Here is a 13,139-nt window from a genome sequence, read left to right on the forward strand (position 1 = left end):
ACATGACAATCACCTGTGACCACTTCCCAGAGCCCCTTCCGGGATTCAGCAATGTGATTGCTGGCTGTTTTTTTTCTTTGCTCGGTACCCATCCTGAGCTGTTTATGTCCTTGTGCCTCTGCTTGCAAGCCTGCTGTGAAAAGCTCATCTGTTCCTTCATATATACAGTATTTGTCTAAAGGTTTAATTCTTCCTTTCAGTTTGCAAATGAAAGACTATTGTACACACTATTTACAATATTGCTTCCATTACTGGAAATGCTCTGGGAAGGGTCTAATTATTCATTTCCTGATTATTAATAAATGCACAGAAAAGAGCCCCTAAAAAAACATTCTGCATCATTTGTAGATTCTGTCCTAAGCATATGCTGGTAAATGAGCCTGATCCAAGATACACTTATTATGCAATGCTCACATAAAACAAAGAAATGCTTCACTGCTTACCAGAAGATATTTCATTCCAGTGTGAGCACTTTCATGTCAGGGCTGAACATCCCTATAGAATCTGGAGAAAGTCACTGCTAAGAAGTATCTAAATCATTTTGGAACAGTGTGAAAGAGGAACTACCTTTATCCATTCTCTGTTTTGTCCTGAGCAGAGAGAGAACTGCATCCTTCATGCCCCCACCCCAGTTCTTTCCTGGGGCCTCTCAATCCTCGACCACTCTCCAGTTCCTCCATGCTATCCAGCTACTGTAGCTTGCTATGACAGTTCAGGAAGATAATGAGAAACAGCAAGATTAGGCTGCTTTAAGAGGGACTGCTGCAAACAGTACCGTCAAGTAAGAACATATTTAACATTCACAGCCTTAGTATTGTCCCCCCCATTACCCTGCTGTATGCTACTGGTCAAACATGAAGCACATAGTGAAAGAAAGATGGATAGAGGGATTGTGAATATTGAGCATATTTTCACCTGGTGGACCCTCTTGGAACAATTTCTTCATGGTCCTGCTTCTTCTTCAAAAGCTGCAGTGATAAGCACTGAAGTGTTGGATGGAAAGGAGTAGATCAAAAGGAGAAGGAACTTGAGGTAGAGAAAGCTAGAGGAGAGGGGAATTAGGAGGGTAGCAAAGACTGGTAGGTGAGATGGAGATGTTGGAAGGAACTAGAGGCAGTGACAGAGAACTGGAGGAGCTGGATGAGAAACAGGGTTTGAAAGGAGGGAGAGCTTGAGGTCCTGGAAGGGAAGTAAATGCTGGAGGGAAGGGAAGTAAGAGCTGAAGAGAGGAGATCCGGGAAATTATAGACCGGTGAGTTTGACGTCGGTACCAGGCAAAATGGTAGAGGCTATTATTAAGAATAAAATTACAGAACACATACAAAAACATGGGCTGATGAGACAAAGTAAGTACGGATTTAGTGAAGGGAAGTCTTGCCTCACCAATCTACTGCATTTTTTTGAGGGGGTGAACAAACATGTGGACAATGGGGAGCCGGTGGATATTGTGTATCTGGATTTTCAGAAGGTGTTTGACAAAATGCCTCATGAAAGACTCCAGAGGAAACTGGAGAGTCATGGGATCGGAGGTAGGGTATTCCTATGGATTACGAGCTGGTTGATGGATAGGAAGCAGAGAGTAGGATTGAATGGTCAGTATTCTCAATGGAGAAGGGTAGTTAGTGGGGTCCCTCAGGGGTCTGTGCTGGGACCGCTGCTTTTTAACATATTTATAAATGACCTAGAGATGGGAGTAACTAGTGAGGTAATTAAATTCACAGATGACACAAAGTTATTCAGGGTCGTCAAGTCACAGGAGGAGTGTGAAAGATTACAGGAGGACCTCGCGAGACTGGGCGATTGGGCGTCCAAGTGGCAGATGAAGTTCAATGTTGACAAGTGCAAAGTGATGCATGTGGGTAAGAGGAACCCGAATTACAGCTATGTCATGCAAGGTTCCGCGTTAGGAGTCACAGACCTAGAAAGGGATCTGGGAGTTATCGTTGACAAGACATTGAAAACTTCTGCTCAGTGTGCTGTGGCGGCCAAAAAAGTGCACAGAATGTTAAGTATAATTAGGAAAGGGATGGAAAACAAACACGAGGATGTTATAATGCAGTTGTATCACTCCATGGTGCGACTGCACCTCAAATATTGTGTCCAAGTCTGGTCGCCACATCTCAAAAAAGATATAAAGGAATTGGAGAAGGTGCAGAGAAGGGTGACGAAAATGATAAAAGGGATGGAACGACTTCCCTATGAGGAAAGGCTAAGAAGGTTAGGGCTCTTCAGCTTGGAGAAAAGGTGGCTGAGGGGTGATATGATAGAAGTCTACAAAATAATGAGCGGAGTAGAGCGGACAGATGTGAAGTGTTTGTTTACACTTTCAAACAATAATAGAACCAGGGGACACAAGATGAAGCTAGAATATGGTAGATTTAAAACAAATAGGAGAAAGTTTTTCTTTACTCAGCTTGTAGTTGGACTCTGGAACTCGTTGCCAGAGAATGTGGTGGCAGCGGCTGGCCTTACGGAGTTTAAGGGGGGTTTGGACAGATTCCTGAAGGAAAAGTCCATTGAACATTATTAATTTTTTTTTTTTTTTGGGGGGGGGGGGGGGGTTGCCAGGTTCTTGAAGCCTGGATTGGCCGCTGTCAGAGACAGGATGCTGGGCTTGATGGACCCTTGGTCTTTTCCCAGTATGACGGTGCTTATGTGCTTATGTGCTAAGATGGAGGAAGTAAGAGCTGGAGGACAGGGAAGGCTTGAAAAGTTAAAAAAAGGATAAGCTCAGAAGGTCAAGGGGGGAGACCTGAGCAATATGGAGGGCAAGTGGAGTGAAAGGAGCAGAAGGAACTAGATGAAGGCAGAGCTGAAGGAAAAGCTGAAGGCACAGTTGAGGTGCCTACTTTCCTTTATAGGATAGGTGCCACATAGGTGCCCCCTAGGTAGTTAGATATAGATGCACTGTTATAGAATTGATCCCTAAAGGATAAGAAAATGGTTGAGTTTGAGTTGGTTAACAATTAACTGGTAATTTTCAATATAAAGTTATTTGGAGGAAAAATAACTTCAGTGGTTTGGGTCACGTCTAAACCTTTTATTGGACTAATGACCCGCCTGCTTCTTCATAAGTTCTTAAAAAACCTCCAATTGTTTTTCACATTTTTTCATGTTATTTTATCATTTTTAATAATGCTTTTACTAATGTTTTATAGCACGGCTGTTTCACCCTGGCTTCGTCAGGAGCGATTTAATATTGCAGCTGTTTTAGTACCTTGAAAACATATATAGCAAGTGATTTTCAATAGTGGCTTTTTGGCTATAGGCATAAATTTTCATATCATCTGTTTATATTACAATGTAAATTCAAATTTTAATCAATGTTTCTAACCTTCTCTCCGAGTCTTTGTTCTCTATAGTATGAACTCCTTTCAAAATGGCGCTCAAAGTTTAAAAGGATGCTTACATTTCCCCTCCAATCAGAGAAGAAAATGTTTGATTAGCTCATTAGTTTTATTTCATGAGATCTAATGTGATGTAGCGATGCATTTGTCAAATTGTTATTCAGGAATTCTTTGTTGGTAGTACCCTTACTCCCCCAGTGGTCACTAACCTCCTCCCACCCTCAAAAAACATCTTTCAAAATATTTTGTGCCAGCCTCTATGCCAGCCTCAAATGTCATACTCAGGTCCATCACAGCAGTATGCAGGTCCCTGGAGCAGTTTTAGTGGGTGCAGTGCACTTCAGGCAGGCAGACCCAGGCCCATCCCCCCTACCTGTTACACTTGTGGTGGTAAATGTGAGCCCTCCAAAGCCCACCACAAACCCACTATACCCACATCTAGGTGCCCCCTTCACCCGTAAGGGCTAAGGTAGTGGTGTACAGTTGTTGATAGTGGGTTTTGGGGGGTTTGGGGGGGCTTAGCACACAAGGTAAGGGAGCTATGTACCTTGGAGCAATTTATGAAGTCCACTGCAGTACCCCCTAGGGTGCCCGGTTGGTGTCCTGGCATGTCAGGGGGACCAGTGCAGTACAAATGCTGACTCCTCCCATGACCAAAGGGCTTGGATTTGGTCGTTTCTTAGATGGGCGTCCTTGGTTTCCATTATCGACGAAAATCAGAAACGACCAAGTCTAGGGACGACCATCTCTAAGGATGACCTAAATTTCAGGATTTGGGCGTCCCCGACCGAATTATCGAAACAAAAGATGGACGCTGCGTAACCCTAGTAGCGCTCTAGAAATGTCAAGTAGTAGTAGTAGTAGTACATCCATCTTTTTTTGATAATACAGGTTTCCATGCCCCTTCATCTGGACATCCTGCAAGGACGTCCTCAGGAAAACTTGGGTGTCCCTTTCGATTATGCCCCTCCACGGGTTTCAATACCAATCTAAATATTTAGATAAAGGTTCCAGAACAGAATTGCATGATGTGACTATGAGCCTTCCGGGGGGGGGGGGGGGGGGGGGGGGGGGATGTTGCTGATTTTTATGAATCTTTGGTACTCTATAAAAAAAAGGTGTTTTTGGATCTATCTTATTTAAGTACATAAATTCATTTTTTGTCAAAAATACCCCCTCGACCGCCTGTAAAGTAATTACTTTAATGCTTTTTTGTAATTCTACTGTAGGATTTCCTGGTGACTTCTCATATGTGGCATTATCTTGTAACTGCATATAAATATCTTGTTCATAATATGAAGTGTCTAATACCACAATCCCTCCTCCTTTATCTGCTCTTCTGATGGTTATGGAGGGATCATCTCGAAAATCTTGTATAGCTTTTGTTTCCAGTTAGGAAAGATGATATTTTTTAAATTTAGCATTGCAGTGTTGAAATACATCTTGTAGTACCAGTTTCTTAAATGCAAATATTAGAGGATCAGGAAGACCTGGGGGAATCCATGTCAACTTGTTTTTACATAGTAGATGACGGCAGAAAAAGACCTGCACGGTCCATCCAGTCTGCCCAACAAGATAACTCATATTTGCTGCTTTTTGTGTATACCCTACTTTGATTTGTACCTGTGCTCTTCAGGGCACAGACCGTATAAGTCTGCCCAGCACTATCCCCGTCTCCAAACCTCCAGCCCCTCCTCCCAACCATCGGCTCTGGCACAGACCGTATAAGTCTGCCCAGCACTATCCTCACCTCCCAACCACCAGCCCTGCCTCCCAACCACCGGCTCTGGCACAGACCGTACAAGTCTGTCCAGCACTATCCCCGCCTCCCAACCACAAGTCCCGTTTCCCACCACCGGCTCTGGCACAGACCATATAAGTCTGCCCAGCACTATCTCCACCTCCCAACCACCAGCCCCGCCTCCCGATCTTGACTAAGCTCCTGAGGATCCATTCCTTTTTAAATATCGATCTGTCTGGAGAGATTTTCTTGTCATGGAAATATGTTTTTAGACTAAGGATTCATAATATTCTAAATCGATCTGGAACTGAAACAAATCAAAAGTTGTGTTGGGTACAAACCTTTAAATAATAACTGTTCTTCTGTTATCATTTAAAGGTCTTTTTGGTAAATTAAATATTAATTTCTCATCTGGTCTTGTGATGTGGTTTGTGGATGTCCTCATTATTGTCCTCTATATTTCCTCCCTCTGCCTCGTCTGCGCGCTGGTTGATCTTTTACTAAACAATCTTGTGATCAATCCCTGCTTGAGCCCAAGGAAGATGAGGATGAAGTGTAGTTCTCATCTTTTTTAATTTCAGCGTCCGATACAAACATCCATCTATAGACTTGATTATTTTTATAATCCGTCTCATCTCTAAGAATTTCTTCTGTTTCTGTTTTTAAGATGTTCCTTATATTTTGTTATTTGAGATATCAGTTCCTCATATTGTTTATCAAATTTTTCCGTGCCCAGATCTTTTTGTAGATTAGTGATTTCAATCTGTATTTTTTCTTTATAATCCAATATCTCTTTTTTGCTATGTTCTCTCATAAGTAGCATAAGATCCAACGAGCAACGGTTTAGAAATCTATCGTATTTATTTACAAACTCCTTGTTCCTTTTAAAGATTTGTGGTTCTATATTCATCCATAGCCCTCTCAGGATACATTCTTGATTACAGTAAGGCGAGGAAGGTGCCGTTCACTTCTAATTTCATGCAATTTTTCAGTAATTCATGCAGATTCGAACAATCTATTTTAGTTTTAGAGATATCACCCATGGAGCCAAAGGCTGTTCTATCAGATTTAATGTTTCATAGATTATTGTAGTTTTTTTTCTTTGCTGAGAGATGGGTGGATAAAGATTGAGGAACAAAGAAGACAGAGATATACAAAATAAGTGACAAAAGAGTGTCAGAGAAAGCTGAAAGGCAATAGGTGAAAGTGGAGGGATATGGAATAATAAGTGACAGAGGAATGGATGGATGGATATGGAAAATATGGGTTGAGATGCGAAGATAAAGGGAGGAAAGAATTGTAACTGGAAAGCAGGAGACATCTATCAGAAAAGGTAAAATAGAAAGGAGAATGAAGAAAAAGAGCCAGGAGAATAGAGAAAAGATAAAAGCAAAGGAGGCAGAGAATTTTCAGGAGAAAACAACTCCTACAACAAAAAAAGAAAACAATCATCTTTTCACTTCAGATTCTGGATTAAGTGACTTTTGAATGCTTATAATTTGTATAAACCTATGTTTCATTTATGAGAATCTCACTATTATTGCATTACCTTACCCTAAGTACACTGATTTTTATTTTTGAATGAGGAAGGTGAGGTCAAGGAGGAGTGGGAGTAGCAGTTGCTTTCTACCACCACACAAATGGTTTGTGCGGGAATGAAAGAAGGCCCATGTGAGATCTCTGACTAATCTGTTAAACAGGAAAATGAAGAAGGGAGGAATGAAAAATAAAAAGAATAGTCCTAAAAACTGTTCTGTAAACTGCTTGGCCAATTCAGTGTAGGATGGGAATTCCTTTACTTGGCCTAGAGGAGCAGGGACTGAGGGATGCAAACAAAAGGGAAAAGAGATCATGAGAATGAGATGGACACAGGTGAAATGGCCAGAAAAGTAAGAAAGATACATGTAGAGAAATAACAGACATGACTGTACAAGGGGTAATATTATAACTGTGCACCTATGTGTGAAGGCCAAGTAGGTGACTAATTTGGGGCTATTTTATAAAGATAACGTGTTTTTACATAATATGCACACAAAATGAGCAGATACTATGGATAAAAGCAATCACATAAATTTACGTTTCCTCAGGAGTTGGGTTAAAGTTACATTCATCAAGTACACATGCACATATCTATTTTATTAAATACACTCATATATTGAAGCTCTGCCCATGCTGTTCCTCAACTCCTCCCTGAGAACGTCTCCACTCATCACATGAAAGTAGGCATAAACATTCTCCCCCAGATTCTACATATGCCCAGGGATTCTATATGTTGTGCAGAGATTTCCATGTGGAAATTGAAGCGTATTCCATAACAATACACATAACTTAATTTTTTTTTTATTTTTGTTACATTTGAACCCCGCGCTTTCCCACTCATGGCAGGCTCAATGCGGCAGGCGATGGAGGGTTAAGTGACTTGCCCAGAGTCACAAGGAGCTGCCTGTGCCGGGAATCGAACTCAGTTAGTTAAGCTAATCAGTGCTAGTAACTGAATATTAACACTACTTAGCGCTACTTGCTAAGCATATTCTTTAACGTGGTTTACGTAAATATAAGTTGCATAGTTGAAAAGTGGGCATGGCTATGAGCATAGAATGGGCAAGTCATAGGCATTTCTAAAATCTATGTACATTGTTATAGAATACACCCACTCCACATCTAATTTAGGCATTGGGATTTACACCAGGTTTTAGTTGGTGTAATTGACCGTGACTAAATTTTGTTGTGTGGACCGGTGTTCAGTGCATTTTATAAACTGTGAAGAAATTTCAGCTTATTTTATAAAGTACTCCTAAATTAAAGCATACTTTATAGAATATGCCTAAGCGAATTTCATTTTGACGCCAAATTTTTAGGTGTGATATATAGAATGTAGTTCATGATGACTAAAGTTGTATGTGCATATCAGAATGCATAGCTGATTTGCACATGCAACTTAATTGTATAACAAGTTGATCAGAGTCATTAATTGTCCACTAAGAATCAATTATTGGCATTAATTGGCACTAATTAGAATTTACGCATGTAACTGTCTAAGCATATACTGTAAAAAGATGCACATAAATACTAATGAGTGGATCCCAAAAGGGGGCATGGCCATAGGGGGGCACGGGTGGGTCATGGGTGTTCATTAAATTTACACCTACTGTTATAGAATATGCCCAATCCTTGCCTAAATAAGATGTGGGCATCTACACCAGGCTTTAGTTGACATAAATGACTGCACCTAAATTTTAGTTATGGTGACTGCTGCTATGCATCTTCTATAGACCGTGCAGGGCCTCCGCTCTAGGTGCCCAGCGGGCCTAACGGCGCGCAGGGCATTTTTCTCTTTACATCTAATCTTCTTCCCAGTTGCTAAAGTACCTCAGTCGTTTATGGCCCCTATTCACATTCTCTTCCTAGCCCTGTCCCTTCCTAATCTTTTCCCTCACACCTACCTCTCTCCGCTAAAGGAACTCACTGCCCATCCATCGACTTCATCACCTCACCTTCTCTCCTACCCTCTTCCTCCCTCTTGGCTTTTAATCTCCGTCTCTTTCTTCCCTCTATTTTGCCTTCTCCATTCCACCTAAATACCTCTCGCCTTCAATGCCTTCGTAGCCACACCTCTCCTACTCTCCTCCGCTCTCTTTTACTCCTTCTCTTACTCTCAGCCGGTGACATCAATCCCAATCCTGGCCCTCCTCACCAACTATTATCCCAACTCTACAGATCTCACCGCGACCTCTCTAACCTCATCTCTATTCCTCTACTCCCGTCCTCTTCTCTGCCCTTCTCTTGCGCCCTATGGAATGCCCGCTCTATCTGTAACAAACTCCCCTATATCCAGGACCTCTTTATCTCACGTCACCTCCATCTACTCGCCATAACAGAAACCTGGCTCTGCCCTGATGACTCTGCTTCAGTCACAGCCCTCTGCCATGGCGGTTATCTTTTTTCACATACTCCTCGCCCTGCTGGTCGTGGGGGCGGTGTTGGACTACTTCTCTCTCCCTCCTCCAGATTTCAACCCCTTCTTCCACCTCAATCTCACTGTTTTTCCTCCTTTGAAGTCCACTCTATCCGTCTTTTCTCTCCTCTGCCTCTTCGAATAGCGGCCATTTATCGTCCCCCTGATAAGTCCCTTTCATCTTTTCTCAGTGACTTTGATGCCTGGCTTGCCTTCTTCCATGATCCTTCCTCACCCTCTCTCATCCTTGGTGACTTTAATATTCCTGCCAATGATCCTTCCAACTATTTTATTTCCCAGTTACTCGCTTTAACATCCTCCTTTAATCTCCAACTATGCTCCACCTCCCCCACTCATCAAAATGGTCACTGTCTTGATCTCATCTTCTCCTCCAACTGTTCAACCTCTAGTTTCCTTGCCTGTGATCTTCCCCTTTCTGATCTCCAACTTTCACACTTAAATCTCCTCCCTCCCAGTCCCATCCTATCTTATCTAATTTATCTAGGAATCTTCACGATATTGACCCTTCATCTCTATCCTCCCATGTTTCAAACCTTCTCTCTACTGTGGCACCATCCATGTCTGTGAACGAGGCTGTTTCTTCTTACAACAATACTCTATCCTCTGCCTTAGACATTCTTGCAGCTTTGATGACCCGCCCTATAAGGCGTACAAAACCCCAACCTTGGCTGACTTCTAATATTTACTACCTACATTTCTAACCCGCTCCGCTGAACGCCTCTGGTGGAAATCTCGGGCCCTTGTTGATTTCTTACACTTTAAGTTCATGCTGACCTCCTTCCAATCTGCTCTTTTACTCACCAAACAGGATTATTATATCCAACTGACCAACTCTCTTGGCTCTAACCCTCGACTTCTCTTCACCACATTGAACTCTCTCCTCAAGGTGTCCCCTCCCCAACTCCCCCTTCATTATCTCCTTAGACCCTTGCTGAATTCTTTCACGACAAGGTTCAAAAGATAAACCTTGAATTCTCTACCTCACCACCTCTCCCTCCACTAGTCCGTTCCCCTCTCTCTCCTTCCCCTCATTCCTTTTCCTCCTTTCCTGAAGTTACTATAGAGGAAACTACACTTCTCCTTTCTTCCTCAAAATGTACCACCTGTTCCTCTGATCCCATTCCCACCCACCTTCTTAATGCCATCTTACCTGCTCTTATTCCTTTTATCTGTCACATTCTCAATCTCTCACTTTCCACTGCAACTGTCCCTACTGCCTTTAAACATGCTGTGGTCACACCTCTCCTTAAGAAGCCTTCACTAGTCCCTACTTGTCCCTCTAATTACCAACTCATCTCCCTCCTCCCTTTTCTCTCCAAATTACTTGAGCGTGCTGTTCACCACCGCTGCCTTGATTTTTTCTCCTCACATGCTATTCTTGACCCACTACAATCTGGTTTTCGCCCTCTCCACTCAACCGAAACTGCGCTTACTAACGTCTCCAATGACCTATTACTGGCTAAATCCAGAGGTCAATATTCCATCCTCATTCTTCTTGATCTTTCCGCTGCTTTTGACACTGTCAATCACAGCATACTTCTCGATACCCTGTCCTCACTTGGATTCCAGGGCTCTGTCCTTTCCTGGTTCTCTTCCTACCTCTCCCTCCGCACCTTTAGTGTTCACTCTGGTGGATCCTCTTCTACTTCTATCCCTCTGCCTGTTGGCATACCTCAGGGTTCTGTTCTTGGTCCTCTCCTCTTTTCTATCTACACTTCTTCCCTTGGTTCATTAATCTTATCCCATGGCTTTTCCTACCATCTCTATGCTGATGACTCCCAAATCTACTTTCTACCCCTGATATCTCACCTTGCATCCAAACCAAAGTTTCAGCGTGCTTGTCTGACATTGCTGTCTGGATGTCTCAACGCCACCTGAAATTAAACATGACCAAAACCGAGCTTCTCATTTTCCCCCCAAACCCACCTCCCCACTCCCCACTCACCCCGTTTTCTATTTCTGTTGATGGCTCTCTCATTCTCCCTGTCTCCTCAGCTCGAAACCTTGGGGTCATCTTTGACTCTTCTCTCTCCTTCTCTGCTCATATCCAGCAGATCACCAAGACCTGTCGTTTCTTTCTTTACAACATCCGTAAAATCCACACCTTTCTTTCCGAGCACTCTACCAAAACCCTCATCCACACCCTTGTCACCTCTCGTTTAGACTACTGCAATCTGCTTCTTGCTGGCCTCCCACTTAGTCACCTCTCCCCTCTCCAATCGGTTCAAAACTCTGCTGCCCGTCTCATCTTCCGCCAGGGTCGCTTTACTCATACTACCCCTCTACTCAAGTCGCTTCACTGGCTCCCTATCCATTTTCACATCCTGTTCAAACTTCTTCTACTAACCTATAAATGTACTCACTCTGCTGCTCCCCAGTATCTCTCCACACTCGTCCTCCCCTACACCCCTTCCCGTGCACTCCGCTCCATGGATAAATCCATCTTATCTGTTCCCTTCTCCACTACTCCAGACTTCGCGCCTTCTGTCTCACTGCATCCTACGCCTGGAATAAACTTCCTGAGCCCCTACGTCTTGCCCCATTCTTGGCCACCTTTAAATCTAGACTGAAAGCCCACCTCTTCAACATTGCTTTTGACTAGTAACCACTTGTAACCACTCGCCTCCACCTACCCTCCTCTCCTCCTTCCTGTACACATTAATTGATTTGATTTGCTTACTTTATTTTTTGTCTATTAGATTGTAAGCTCTTTGAGCAGGGACTGTCTTTCTTCTATGTTTGTGCAGCGCTGCGTACACCTTGTAGCGCTATAGAAATGCTAAATAGTAGTAATAGTAGTGCCTAACTTTAGGCAAGGCTTATAGAATAGCGCTAAGCATTTTTTTTTTAGTGCTGATTATTTTTGTGCCATATATAGAATATGCCTCTCTATGTGCAAAACCCCTGGGATAATTTAATGAGGCCTTTTGCACACATACAACAGAATTTACCTATAAAAAAACTTTTGTAAAATTTACCTCCTGAAAAGGCAAAATCAAGGAAGAATGAGAACACAAGGAAGAAAACTGCATGGGAAAAGACTGAACAGAGCCAAAAGAAGTAGATAAAACTGGAGAAAGATGAAACTGAATTCAGAATGTTTTTACTGAAGAAAATCCGTGAGAAGGACCACGATGGACTGGCAAAAGTTCATTCGAGAATGGAGTGGATATAGCACCGTTCACAGAAGAGAGTGTGTATCAACAACTAGAAAAACTAAAGGTGGACAAAGCCATGGGACCGGATGGGATCCACCCCAGGATATTGAGGGAGCTCAGAGAGGTTCTGGTGGGTCCTCTTAAAGATTTGTTTAATAAATCCTTATAAATGGGCGAGGTTCCAAAGGGATTGGAGAACGGCGGAGGTGGTCCCTCTTCACAAAAGTGGTGATAGGGAAGAAGCTGGAAACTACAGGCCGGTAAGCCTCACTTTGATTATTGGAAAAGTAATGGAAGTGATGCTGAAGGAAAGGATAGTGAATTTCCTGGAAGAAAATGAGTTGCAAGATCCGAGACAACATGGTTTTACCAAAGGGAAATTGTACCAAACGAATCTCATTAAATTCTTTGATTGGGTGACTGGAGAATTGAACCATGGACGTGCTATAGACGTAATCTACTTAGATTTCAGCAAGGCTTTTGACACGGTTCTCCACAGGAGGCTCTTAAATAAACTGGATGGGCTGAAGATAGGACCCAAAGTGGTGAACTGGATTAGGAACTGGTTGACGGACAGGCGTCAGAGGGTGTTGGTGAATGGAGTTCGCTCGGAGGAGGGAAAGGTGAGTAGTGGAGTGCCTCAGGGATCGGTGCTGGGGCCGATTCTGTTCAATATATTTGTGAGTGACATTGCCGAAGGGTTAGAAGGTAAAGTTTGCCTATTTGCGGATGATACTAAGATTTGTAACACAGTGGACTGTAGGAGTATTTCCCTGTGTGTCTCACCTTGCAGGCCTTGGCCTGTATAATCCTATGACAGCAAAATGGAGACTGTAAACTCTGACCCACACATCTCTGTGTCAGCAAGAAACAGCTTTGCAGCTTGTGGAAAATTACAGCAGAAGCTCAACACCAAG

This window comes from Microcaecilia unicolor, chromosome 3 (genome assembly GCF_901765095.1).
Source record: "Microcaecilia unicolor chromosome 3, aMicUni1.1, whole genome shotgun sequence".
Lineage (NCBI taxonomy): Eukaryota > Metazoa > Chordata > Amphibia > Gymnophiona > Siphonopidae > Microcaecilia > Microcaecilia unicolor.